The sequence below is a fragment of the Bombina bombina genome, chromosome 1 (assembly GCF_027579735.1).
Source record: "Bombina bombina isolate aBomBom1 chromosome 1, aBomBom1.pri, whole genome shotgun sequence".
NCBI lineage: Eukaryota > Metazoa > Chordata > Amphibia > Anura > Bombinatoridae > Bombina > Bombina bombina.
This window is the reverse complement of record NC_069499.1, coordinates 803,780,750-803,794,340: the sequence shown is the minus strand read 5'-3', so window position 1 is coordinate 803,794,340 and position 13,591 is coordinate 803,780,750. Positions and strand designations below refer to the sequence as shown.

The following is a 13,591-nucleotide window of genomic DNA, read 5'->3' as shown; positions in this document are numbered from 1 at the left end:
GCAGCCTTTCATTTTACCGCAGAGATGACTTCTTTTTTCTCCCATTTAGGACAGCAAAAATGATTGGCCTTCTTTACATATGGAGTTACAGATTAAAAGTAAAAAAAAAAAAGAAGAGGTTTTTCAATGAGGGCCCATAAGTGGCCCCCTCCAATTCATGATTACCTACTTTACATTTTGGTTATGGTCACTTCCTGTGGCCCGAAAGTGGTCGCTTACATTTCATAGTAGGTGTTCAGTTAACACGGCATTCATTGTATATCATGGGAAAGTAGTCATTTTTTTATTCTGTTTATTCTTTTGACATATGTTAGCAGTCTACCCTGTATAATCTTTGTTTCTATTGCTGTGTATTGGCAATTACTAACTGTTTGTTTTGACAACAAAACCTCAATAAAAATATTTAAACATAAAAAAACAAGTAATATCGTATTTATTTATGTTTTTCTATTTTTTAATAGATATTCCTATACATGCATACCTCATTTTATTGTGCTTCACTATATTGCGTTTCGAAGATATTGCACTTTTTACAAATTAAAGGTTTGTGGTAACCCTGTGTTGAAAAAAAAAAAAAAAATTAAATAACACTAGCAGACTGATGTAAAAGTTTTTTGTTTTTTTTTAAATTACACTAATGTTACACCAGATATGAGTGGTGGAAAATAGAGCAATTAGGCACAGTATATGCTGTGGGCCTGACACACAGGCCTGCTGGAAAATGAAATTAGATTAAACTAGCAAACTGATGTAACAAGTTTTTTCTTTTTAAATTTACACTAATGTTACACCAGATATGAGTGGTGGCAGTGAGCAAGTATGCACAGTATATGCTGTGAGCCTCACACACAGGCTGACAGGCAGGCAAATGCAATTAGATAACAAACAAAAACAAACAAAAAAAACCACTGAAGTTCTAGCCCTAAAAAGGGCTTTTTGGGCTGAAGTTCTAGCCCTAAAAAGGGCTTTTTGAGGTGCTGTCCTTACAGTAGAGATCAGATGAGTCCTTCAGGACTGTAGTGGACACTAAATACACTAGCCTAGCTATCAATTTCCCTATAAAATCACCAGCAGCAGCACTATCCCTCCTCTCACTAAGAATGCAGGATCGTAATGAATCTAAAATGGCTGCTGCCCAGGAGCTGGGAGGGTCTGGGAGGGAGTGTCTGCTGCTGATTGGCTGAAATGTGTCTGCAGACTGAGATACAGGGTCAAAGTTTACTCAATGATGACGAATAGGGGGCGGATCGAACATTGCATATGTTCGCCCGCCGCGGTGAACGCGAACAAGCTAAGATCGCCGGGAACTGTTCTCCGGCGAACTGTTCGCGACATCACTACTTAAGATACACATGTCTGTTTGTAAAAGGCGACTTTACAGCTGACTTGCATGTTTTCCTCCGTGTCATCTATTTCAGCTGATTTAGCATAAACCCGGGCTGAGATCGGCGCACGCTCGCAGCGCTGTGAAGGGAACCTAAAACGGCAGACGGATAAAAGACCGCATGTCCCTGGGTGGGCTTAAACCACCAACCTTTCGGTTAACAGCCGAATGCGCTAACCGATTGTGCCACAGAGACATGATGCACATGCTTGTTTCACACTAGTGTCAGACAGTATTTTTGTCAGTGACATTGCGCGGCTTAATTAGTAAATAGTGTACAAGATGCCACGATCAGGATCCCTGTCAAGTTCTGTGTAGACATTATAGCAGTAGGTCTTAAGAGCACAGCCATAGGTGGTCCGTGGAACCCGCCGGGGAATTAGCTCAAATGGTAGAGCGCTCGCTTAGCATGCGAGAGGTAGCGGGATCGATGCCCGTATTCTCCAAATTCTGAAGGTCGCCCCGCATTTAGCAAAGTAGTGTCTATGCCACGCAATATTATTACTGGCTCGCAAGTTCTATGCAGGTGGTTTTAAAACCCATCCATATAATGTAATGCAATTAGAAAGAATCTTTGTTTCTTTTTTGTTTGTTTAAATTACGGAAGCATGCAACCAATGCCACCGAGGGAAAGGGACGGGGCAACATTCACACGAGCATAGAACAGTTTGTGCCTGTACCACTTGAGCTTAATTAGTAAATAGCAGGTAAGCTGCCAAGACCAGCATCTCTGATAAGCTCACTGAAGAGTGCCCAAGCAAAAACCAGCGGCTGGGGACTTAGCTCAAATGGTAGAGTGCTCGCTTTGCATGTGAGAGGTAACGGGATCGATGCCCGTATTATCCCCTTTCTAGGGGGCATCTTCTCTTGTTATTTGTGGGGGCCAAGGAGCTTTTGTTGCGCAAAGGTTCATCATACTACTCACTTCTAAAACCCTTTCTATAATCATAGATTGAAACAGCCATGTAGGTTATCTTAGGCGACTAGAAACAAGATTTCTTTTTTAATATTCGAAATCCACACTAGTTTAAAACAGTTTGTGACCGTACAGTTGCGGCATAAGTAATGCAATACCCGCTAGGACGGTATCTCTGATAACTTCAATACAGGAAGTACAGGAAGGCTGGCAGGAGGCTGACCGTTTTCCCTCGCTATACAGGGGAATTAGCTCAAATTGTAGAGTGCTCGCTTAGCATGCGAGAGGTAGCGGGATCGATGCCCGCATTCTCCATCCTTTAAGGTGCGCTTTACAGGTTACCCTTGCGTTTTGCGATATTAACAACCTTTTGCCTCCTAAATGTTAACATTACTATCGCTTCACAAAATCTCCATTTCTTTGTAATATTTCGTTTCAGCACTGACCTATAGAAGAAACGCTAGAAAGATGTTACTGAGTGCTGTTTACTTTCGGGCACTTTTTCTTTTCTTGTTTTTTCTGCTCTTATCGTACACATGAAGAATTAAATTTAATTCAATAAATACTACCACGACAAGGCCTACCTATTGCTTCTCCAACATGGAACAGACATTTCGTGGTAGTTATTACGCTATAAGTAGCAAATCATACACAAGCAGCGACAGAATGGTAAAACACCCGCGTCCCTGGGTGGGCTTGAACCATGCCTGTTTCACACTAGTGTCAGACAGTATTTTTGTCGGTGACATTGCGCAGCTTAATTAGTAAATAGTGTACAAGATGCCACGATCAGGATCCCTGACAAGTTCTGTGTAGACATTATAGCAGTAGGTCTTAAGAGCACAGCCATAGGTGGTCTGTGGAACCCGCCGGAGAATTAGCTCAAATGGTAGAGCGCTCGCTTAGCATGCGAGAGGTAGCCGGATCGATGCCCGCATTCTCCACTTTTTCAAAGATTCCGATTATTTTATAGTTTGCAATGACATCTGTAAAAAATAATTGTCTTGTTGTTTTGCGCAAAAGGTTAAATCCTCATTTATAACTTTGAGTAGCGAGCTGCACTCGTTTTCAAAGCCGACTTGACTTAAGATACACACGTCGGTTTGTAAAAGGCGACTTTACAGCTGACTTGCATGTTTTCCTCTGTGTCATCTATTTCAGCTGAGTTAGCATAAACCCGGGCTGAGCTCGGCGCACGCTGTGAAGGGAACCTAAAACGGCAGACGGATAAAAGACCACACGTCCCTGGGTGGGCTTGAACCACCAACCTTTCGGTTAACAGCCGAATGCGCTATCCGATTGCGCCACAGAGACACCACGAGCGCTTTCCACATGTGTGGAAAATTTTGTTGCTTTAGCATTGTGGCATACTTGGTACATAGTAAGCAAGAGGCCAGTATCTCTGGCAAGGTCAGGGAAGAATAGGAAGTGTAGGGGGAATTAGCTCAAATGGTAGAGCGCTCGCTTTGCATGCGAGAGGCAATGGGATCGATGCCCGCATTCTCCAAACTCTGAAGGTCGCCCCGCATTTAGGAAAGTAGTGTCTATGCCACGCAATATTATTACTGACTCGCAAGTTCTATGCAGGTGGTTTTAAAACCCATCCATATAATGTAATGCATTTAGAGAGAATCTTTGTTTCTTTAAGGGATTAAATGCTTACCGGGGCGTTTCCAGGAGTGAAGGGGTACACTTTTAACTTAACTTGTTCACTTATACTAACAATATAAGAATAATAAATAAAACACAGACCACTTCTTAATGGGTAAATTTTGACCGTCACAGGTCAAATTTTGATTAAACTTAAACTTTATTAACTTTTTTAGCCAACAGTAACCAAAAATGGCGGCATAGAGCTAAATAAGGCCCAGAACAGCAAGGAGGTCAACGGCCCAACGGAAACAAGCAGCAGAGGGGTCTGTGCTCAAAGGAAATGACGCTGAGGGGTTGCAGAGATCACGTGACCATCCCCCAATGGGGAGAAAGGGGGGTTACCTCACGTGCACGAGGCCTACAACTCCTCCCCTTTCTGGCCATCACTCACCCCTAGCAAACTTTTCCTGCGCAACAGGACTGAGACCTCCCACCACAAGAAGCATCATCAATGCTCTTGCCGCCGCCACCACCACAACCCGACTTACAGGAAGGGTGAAATCGCTCTTTCGATGTCTTTTATGAATATATATAGCCCTATATCTGACAAATGGACTTTATGTCTTCTATAGAGTTCGGTTCTGTCGACTGAGATGGCTTTGTGCCGTACCGCAAAGCCACCTGCCCCTGTGACGGTTCTTGAAAGTGACATGGTTATTTTTTTCCTTATCCTATATGCCGCCGTATGGGTCGACATATGCCTCCAATGCAGGCGTGGGACTATATTAGACCAACCTACTACTACCCCAGGGATCCGAGTATGAAGCCAGCCAATGTCAGACTGCCTGATTTTAATTAATTCAAGCACTGGGACAGACCCCACATCATTCCCTCCCAAGTGAAGGTCAAGGAGGCAGTGGCGGCTGGTGAATTTTTAGGATGGGGGTGCACAAGACCCTGCCCCTATTAGAAAGCCACGCCCCTTTGAAAAACATGCCCCTTTTTAAAAACCACGCCCCTTTTAACAAGCCACACCCATTTTTAAAAGCCAAACCCCTTTGCGAAAGTCACGCCCATCAAATGGCCCCACCCATTTGAAACAGCAGTGTTTTTGGTCATCGTCTTCTTGAGATATCCAGCCCCGGCCTGGGGGTAACTTCAACTGAAGTTTGTGACTGATTCCTCAACATTATTCTCAAGTATCTGCTGATATTGAGTGGAATCCATGAGACCCTCAACAATATTCCCAGTAGTACAGGTCTTTGGAGGTGGTCTGTGGACTGTTTTTGACTGTTCTTATCATCCTTTGCCTATCCGATATTTTACTTGGCCTGCCACTTCTGGCCTTAACAAGAACTGTGCCTATGGTCTTCCATATCCTCACCATGCTGACTATGTTCCTCACAGTGGACACTGACATCTTAAATCTATGTAATAGCTTTTTGTAGCCTTCCTCTAAACCATGATGTTGAACAATCTTTGTTTTTAGGTCATTTGAGAGTTGTTTTGTGGCCCCCATGTTGCCACTCTTCAGAGGAGAGTCATAGAGAACAACTTGCAATTGGCCACCTTAAAACCTTTTCTCATGATTGGATACACCTGTCTATGAAGTTTAAGGCTTAATGGGCTCACCAAACCAATTTTGTCTTCCAAATTCCAATTAATCAGTGCTAGGTAGTTCCAGGTATTCAAATCAACAGGTATGCACCTGTCTAATTTTGTTTTGATGCATATTGCACATTTTCTGTTAATCCAATAAACCTAATTTCACTACTGAATTTTTACTGTGTCCTTCATTTATTTGATAGATCAAAATGAAATTACTGATCCAAACAGCCAATTATTTATAACTGAAAATCATGGAAATTGTCAGAGGTGCCTAAACTTTTTCATACAACTGTATATGATTTCATGCACACAAACTGTATTAAAGTTATGTACTCAGATATGAAATATATTTTTATGAAATGTAACATCAATTATATATAAATACTATGCTCCAATACAGCTCACAGGCAGGATATCTAAAAAATATACAAAGGGAACATTTGTTAAAGTTTAAGCTTCAAAAGATTCTTTACTTAATCGCTTAATGAAATTAGATCTCTACAAACAAGATAACCATGTTACCTCTCTGGGGTGACAGAGAAACAATTCTGTACTTTAGTTCTGATATGCTCAATCTTCAGGAAAGTATGTAATTATCCCTTGTATGATATACAAATGATGAGACTAACAATACTTTTGAAGGTGTGAATCCACATATACATCTGGAAAGGTTTTCTAGCTCAGAATCGATGCAAGCATATAGAAGACAAAATTTCATATGAAATGACTTGTACCTAATTTTCATATAGTTTTATATACTCCTATACTTTATTAAGGAATGACTTCAAATATGGAATATATTTATATTAAAGTGGGATAATAAGGAAATATAAATATTGTTACAATAAATCAATCCCTACAGAATTCTAATTAAATGCAATGTAATATCAGAATATGAAATGATTAATCAATTGATTTCAAATAGTTAATAGTATAGCTGATTATTATTATCATACTAAGTATTAAATTACAATCCTTTTAAGTCTCCCAATATGTAATGAATCATCGCGTGCATCATGTCCTCGAAGTGAAAGCTCAAATGCGCCGGAAAATAGAATACAATTCATAATTTTGGAAAGAACATAACGATTTGTGGTTACTTGATCATTGTGTTTTTTAACATTCAAACAATATGCACTGACAAGTTGTTGGCGAATATCAATCCTTCATAGCAAATTAAACTCTAATGGGGAGTATAAATGTGATTGGTAGCAATTATTTATATTTTTGGAGTTAAATGTGATAAATCGGCGACACCATAACTCACCCAACTTGAATCACCACTTTGTTTTTCAAACAGGAGACAATAAAAACAAGATCCTGTTTGCAAAATGACTATTAAGTTAATCTCTTAAGATATTATCAGTAGTAAGTATATATATATATTTATATATATATTTATAATATTTAATATTATGACCATGTCTAATATTTACATTAATATACAAGAATCCATACTCTTCAGTATACTCATGTCTAGTCTTAAAATATACATGCTCAGTTAAATTATATAATAACATATATATTAACCAAATGATTAATCAAAGCTGCGAAATAATAAGTATCTTGAATGTACATTTATGAAAATATATATATTCCTGGATTTAAAGAACCTTCCACTTTATAGAGAAATAAAACCACATCTCAATTATTGTTGCCCTAGCCCCCAGTGTTCGATATTAGGCAATCCAGCCAAAGCCCGTTGCAACATTTATATAAATACACCAACATTTTACTTTCTACAAAAGAAGATTATTTCTATTACACTAGTGCTTAATAATTAACTTCAACGGTAAAGATTAAAACAGAATGTTGATAACTCAAGTACAATTTTTGTAAATTAAGTCAATCCGCCTGTCTTTTTTTGAGGCAAATAAATCAATAACATTTTCATTGAATGTAGGCATGTCATTGATCAATTGTTTTTCAATTGTGAGCATGGCTAGAGCAGTCAGTCTTTCCTCAGTCATGGTGCTCCTTAGAAATGTCTTAACTCGTTTTAAAGTTGAGAAACATCTCTCAGCCTCAGCAGTTGTCACGGGAATAGTCGAAATAATTTGCAACAGTTTGTAGGTCTCCGAGAAAGTACTGTCCAAGTTATTTTCTATTACAAACTGTAGAAGACTGATGGCACCATTCATATTTCGGAAATCTGGTCTTCTGTAAATTACTCCTAGTTCAGTTTTCAGGCGATCTTTCTGTAATGTGTGATAAACCGCTGATGTTTGTTCAAGAAGCTGATTTGGAAAAATTTTCTCGTAATCCGCAAATTTTTCCGCTTGGAGGAGAGAAACAGCCGAGTAGTGAGTTATAAAAGAAAATCTATCTTTTACTTGATTTGTGATAACATCGCATATTTCTTTAGCTGCCACAGTCTGAGCAATGTGAATATTTTCTCTCTTCCTTTTCCTAGATGTTTCCTCTGTTTCTGATATCGTCATGGTCACTGTGTCCATTCTATTCCTTTCGTTTTCCATTGTCTGCTGGAAAGTGTTAATATGTTTTCGAATAAGTGCCGCATCTGTTTGTGTTTTCTGAAGTTGGTTGTATAACACATCTACATGTGGCATAATATTGTGAAAAACTGTAAGCCAAAACACGAATACCGAGTCTTGTAACATACGCCGAATAGCCCCTGCTTGATTTATAGCTATTTCTTTTTTCGATGTTGACTCTATTTTTTCCATGCATTCAATTAACTGTTCCTTGTTTTCAAAAACTGTATTGACGGTTCGACTCTTGAAATTCCACCTGGTGGCTGAACCATGAGGTATCCTTCTTCTAACAGTTTCATCTAGAATAGCTATCCTTTGTGGCGAGTTACTAAAAAAGTTAGTAATGTCACTTAGATTTGAAAAAAATACTCAAACTTGTTGATTTTGACTGCTTGCTTGGCTGACAATTAAATTGAGCTGATGTGCATAGCAATGCACAAAATGTGCATTCTTGTAGGTACGTTTAATTATAGCCTGAACACCTGCATGCTGACCACTCATCACGCTTGCACCGTCGTAACTCTGCGATATCAGTTTCTCTGGGTTGTCTATAACTTTTTCCAAAGTAGCTTGAATACACGTAGCTAAAGATTCTGCATCATGTCCAGCTGGATTAGTGAATTCCCAGAATCTCTCAACCGGTTGTCTGTTACCTATGATGTATCTAAAAACAACAACCAATTGGAAGGCAGATGAAACATCAGTAGTTTCATCTGCTATCACTGCTACAAAACTTGCATTTGAGATTTCCTTCTTTATTTGGTTCTGGCAAACAGTAAGCATACAGTCTAATAAATCGTTTTGAATTTCTTTTGACGTTCCTTTAAAAACAGTGGCACTAGCGAGATGTTCTTTTAGAGATGCATCAAGCTCTGCTGAGAAGTTTATAAGACCTCTGAAAATGCCTGGATTTAATGAATCATCGCGTTCGTCATGTCCTCGAAGTGCAAGCTCAAATGCACCGCAAAATAAAATACAATTAATTATTTTGGAAAGAACATAGCGATTTTTCGTTACTTGCTCATTATGTCTTTTAATATTCAGACGATATGCACTGTCAAGTTGTTGCCGAATATCAACCCTTCCTAGCAAATTAAACTCTAATGTGGAGTTTAAATGTGATTGGGAGCAATTATGTTTATTGGTTTTTTTACTTAAATGTGATAAATCGGCGACACCATAACTCACCCAGCTTGAATCCCCACTTTGTTTTGCAAACAGGAGACAATAAAAACAAAAGAGCCTGTTAGATAATTCACAACCACAAATCCATGGATATTTATCATATACCTCGGGTTTGAATTCTCTTTTGTAATCTCTAGTTTTACATTTTGTCACCTGGGTAAGGTTAAGCATAGGTGTTGGCCTGAGCATTTTAATTTCCATTTTTCTTTCAATGGGCAACGTTGAAAAATGTAATTGCTTTAGCTCAGACACACTAATTTTACTAAGTGCCATCTTAACTGTTAGTTTACACACAAAGAACAGTCCTTTGCTCTTATCTAATATATAACTTGTATGTAGGTAGCTCTGCAGCTGTTAGAAAATATACAACTCAACTTAAAGTAATAGTTTAATAGTTTGGCGGTTGTTATGTAATATATAACTTGTAGGTAGGTAGCTCTGCAGCGGTTTGAAAATATATTAAAAGTTTAATAGTTTTGTGGTTGTTATGTAATATATAACTTGTAGGTAGGTAGCTCTGCAGCTATTAGAATATATACAACTCAACTTGCAGTAATAGTTTAATAGTTTGGCAGTTGTTATGTAATATATAACTTGTAGGTAGGTAGCTCTGCAGCGGTTTGAAAATATATTAAAAGTTTAATAGGTTTGTGGTTGTTATGTAATATATAACTTGTAGGTATGTAGGTCTGCTGCTCTGCAGCTGTTAGAAAATATACAACTCAACTTGAAGTAATAGTTTAATAGTTTGGCGGTTGTTATGTAATATATAACTTGTAGGTAGCCTGGTAGGTAGCTCTGCAGCTGTTAGAAAATATATTAAAAGTTTAATAGTTTTGTGGTTGTTATGTAATATATAACTTGTAGGTAGGTAGCTCTGCAGCTATTAGAATATATACAACTCAACTTGCAGTAATAGTTTAATAGTTTGGCAGTTGTTATGTAATATATAACTTGTAGGTAGGTAGCTCTGCAGCTATTAGAATATATACAACTCAACTTGCAGTAATAGTTTAATAGTTTGGCAGTTGTTATGTAATATATAACTTGTAGGTAGGTAGCTCTGCAGCTGTTAGAAAATCTACAACACTAGTAGGCAACGGCAAGTAGTTTTGCGGTGCAGGTTGTTATAAAATATATTGCAGGCAGCTGTTAGAAAATATCAACTACAACTAATAGGTAATATCTTATAATAATTATAATAATATAGCTCACTATATATAAAATATAAAATGTTAAATATGCCGGTTTACTGCCTAATTTTAGTATCAGCAGCAGCACAGCAGTTTTTAAAAAAAAAAAAAATTACCTTTTTTTGCAAAACTGCTAATTGCAATCTGATAATTAATTATTCTGCTAAAATACTTAAATGTATTAATGGTAAGCAACCGTGACAGCCGTCAACGGTCAACAACTAGTAGTATCAACAGCAGCACAGCAGTTAACTGCTTTTTTTGTGAAAAAAAACTTTGTTCTTTTTTTGCAAAACTTCTAATTGCAATCAGCTAATTAATCTGCTAAAATACTTAAATTAAATGTATTAATGTTTAATGGTAAACAACCGTGACAGCCGTCAATGGTCAACAACTAGTAGTATCAACAGCAGCACAGGCTCCAGCAGTTAAATGCTTTTTTTGTTAAAAAAAAACTTTGTTCTTTTTTTGCAAAACTTCTAATTGCAATCTGCTAATTAATCTGCTAAAATACTTAAATTAAATGTATTAATGTTTAATGGTAAGCAACCGTGACAGCCGTCAACGGTCAACAACTAGTAGTATCAACAGCAGCACAGGCTCCAGCAGTTAACTGCTTTTTTTGTGAAAAAAAAACTTTGTTCTTTTTTTGCAAAACTTCTAATTGCAATCTGCTAATTAATCTGCTAAAATACTTAAATTAAATGTATTAATGTTTAATGGTAAACAACCGTGACAGCCGTCAATGGTCAACAACTAGTAGTATTAACAGCAGCACAGGCTCCAGCAGTTAACTGCTTTTTTTGTTAAAAAAAACTTTGTTCTTTTTTTGCAAAACTTCTAATTGCAATCTGCTAATTAATCTGCTAAAATACTTAAATTAAATGTATTAATGTTTAATGGTAAACAACCGTGACAGCCGTCAATGGTCAACAACTAGTAGTATCAACAGCAGCACAGGCTCCAGCAGTTAAATGCTTTTTTTGTTAAAAAAAAACTTTGTTCTTTTTTTGCAAAACTTCTAATTGCAATCAGCTAATTAATCTGCTAAAATACTTAAATTAAATGTATTAATGTTTAATGGTAAGCAACCGTGACAGCCGTCAACGGTCAACAACTAGTAGTATCAACAGCAGCACAGCAGTTAACTGCTTTCTGTATTTGTAAAAAAAAAATAAAAAAAAAATATTTTTTGCAAAACTTCTAATTGCAATCTGCTGACAAAAATATTATTTTATTATTCCCAAATTACTCCACTAAACTTACTGACTAAAGCCAATTTTTTTAAGAGAGAACTCTACCTAAGTACTCTAAATGTTAAGTTAAAACACAAAAATAACTTTTTTTTCTCACACACACTGGTGTCTGTCTCACACTCACTCTCTAAGTAATCTCAACTCTGTTGTGTAAGTTTAATTAAGTTAACTAACTACAGTTAGTTTAAAAGTTTAAACTAAACTAATAAGCTCAGCAGCTGCAGGCCTGAAGCAAAATAAGGCCCACTGGCCAGTGCCCACTACTAAGGCAGCTTAAGCTAACTATTGGCAAAATTATCTATTAATATAAGTAAGTCTGTCTGTTATGTTATTCAATTAATTTATGTCAGGAGTCCTGGACTCAGTGTCAGCACTCAACAGCCACCACCAACAACACCACGTCTGCTGCCAGCAAGGGCTAAATCGTTTTTTTTTAGAGGCAAGTAAAGTTGAACAAAACAGGTCAGAGCTCTGTAAACAAGGCTCCTATCCGCTCAACGGCTATCTCCTCAATGCGATTTTCGCGCCGTTGAGCGGGAGGAGCCTTGTGGGGGCGGTCGCGTGACGCTAGTAGCGTATCAGAGGCGAGACTCACCATGACAGGCAGACCGTGGGTGGAGCCAGAGCACAGGCTGAAGTCAGCTTGCACACTTCAGCCTGTGCGAATAGGGCTCTATTACCAGTGCCGGGCTGGGAGGAGCAACGCCTGCACAGTGATGCATAGAGATCACTGTGCAGGATAGGGTTTTGCTTGATCAGTGTCTGCTCTGCCATGTCTCTGCCAGGTGTGCACAGTGCGCGCACACGCGCAGTGAGAGCAGCCCGAGGAGGAGACGCTAGTGACTGATGCGGTGACGTCAGCGTCCGCCTGGGTCCTAGCTCCCTCCTGCTTCAAATCTAATCTATCCTTGTGTGGTATATAATATTTTTAAATATTACCGGTCCTACAGCAGGCTGAGAGGGCGGCTAGTGGGGTGGCTACAAAAAACAGAGCCTACATTATATTATAATAAATAATAACACACACACACTAATAAAAAAAAAAAATTAAACAAAAAAAATTAAACATTTTTTTTTGCTGATTTTTTTTTGGCTCTTTTTTTTTCCTCCTTGCCCCCTGGGGGGTTCACGTGCGAATGTGCACAACTGGAGGAGCCTCCACTGCAAGGAGGTGTGGTTTCGCCCATCTTAAGAGGGCACCCGAAATTACCTCCGCAAGTTGGGGCCAACACATTCCCCTATTCCCTAACCATCTAATTGATGCTTTGCTTGAGGGGAACCCTAGATTTTGACCCAAGGGGAGGGAGGAGCAACAAATTGAAGCCCAGTGGATGAAGGAATGATCCACAATCCAAATCCGCTTTGCTCCGGGGTGTACTCCTGTGGAGACAAATAGTTTAGTGTGTGTACACATAAATGCAAATTAAACAAGCGGGCGGACATATTATTTAAAGCAATTTGATCGCCACCGCCCCAGCCGCTTGATGTCATCGCCTGAATGACCTACGCTCGCTGCTTGCGTCGCTGCCCCGATACGAAATGAATGAGGCTCAATTTTACTACTATCCAGGCCCGCCCTGAGGGCTGCTTGCTTCAAGACCCTACTGAACTGGTATTTAGACAGAGACTTTCCGTTGGCATGGATCAAAAACTGTCCTGGCAACTGGGGCCTACAAGCCAAATAATTTTTAATTATAGCGATGGGACATGAAATGCTCACTCGCCTAGGCGCAATGTGGAACCAAGTGCCTTTACCTGACTGGTCAGTTTTGGAGCGCGGGATAAAAAGAAGGGAGTCAACCGCAGCTCTCACGTGCTCCAGCTGAACTCCCAAACCCACCGACTGTTTAGAAGGGGCGTCTAACTCACTAACTCGGAGGGCCGCCGCCAAAGCAAGCACAAAAGCTGCCTTAAACAGCGAGGCCTCAAATGGGGAGGAGCATGTGCTATCAAGCACCTGT

General features: G+C 38.9%; 3 non-coding genes across 3 annotated transcripts; 1 reads left to right on the top strand and 2 right to left on the bottom strand.

The window, feature by feature from the left end:
• Positions 1 to 1,506: 1,506 nt before the first annotated feature.
• On the bottom strand, positions 1,507 to 1,580 carry TRNAN-GUU (transfer RNA asparagine (anticodon GUU)). The gene has a single exon. It is a non-coding gene; the product is annotated as a tRNA-Asn (tRNA).
• A 177-nt stretch (positions 1,581 to 1,757) lies between these two features.
• Positions 1,758 to 1,830, top strand: TRNAA-AGC (transfer RNA alanine (anticodon AGC)). The gene has a single exon. It is a non-coding gene; the product is annotated as a tRNA-Ala (tRNA).
• A 1,710-nt stretch (positions 1,831 to 3,540) lies between these two features.
• On the bottom strand, positions 3,541 to 3,614 carry TRNAN-GUU (transfer RNA asparagine (anticodon GUU)). The gene has a single exon. It is a non-coding gene; the product is annotated as a tRNA-Asn (tRNA).
• Between the last annotated feature and the right edge of the window lie 9,977 nt (positions 3,615 to 13,591).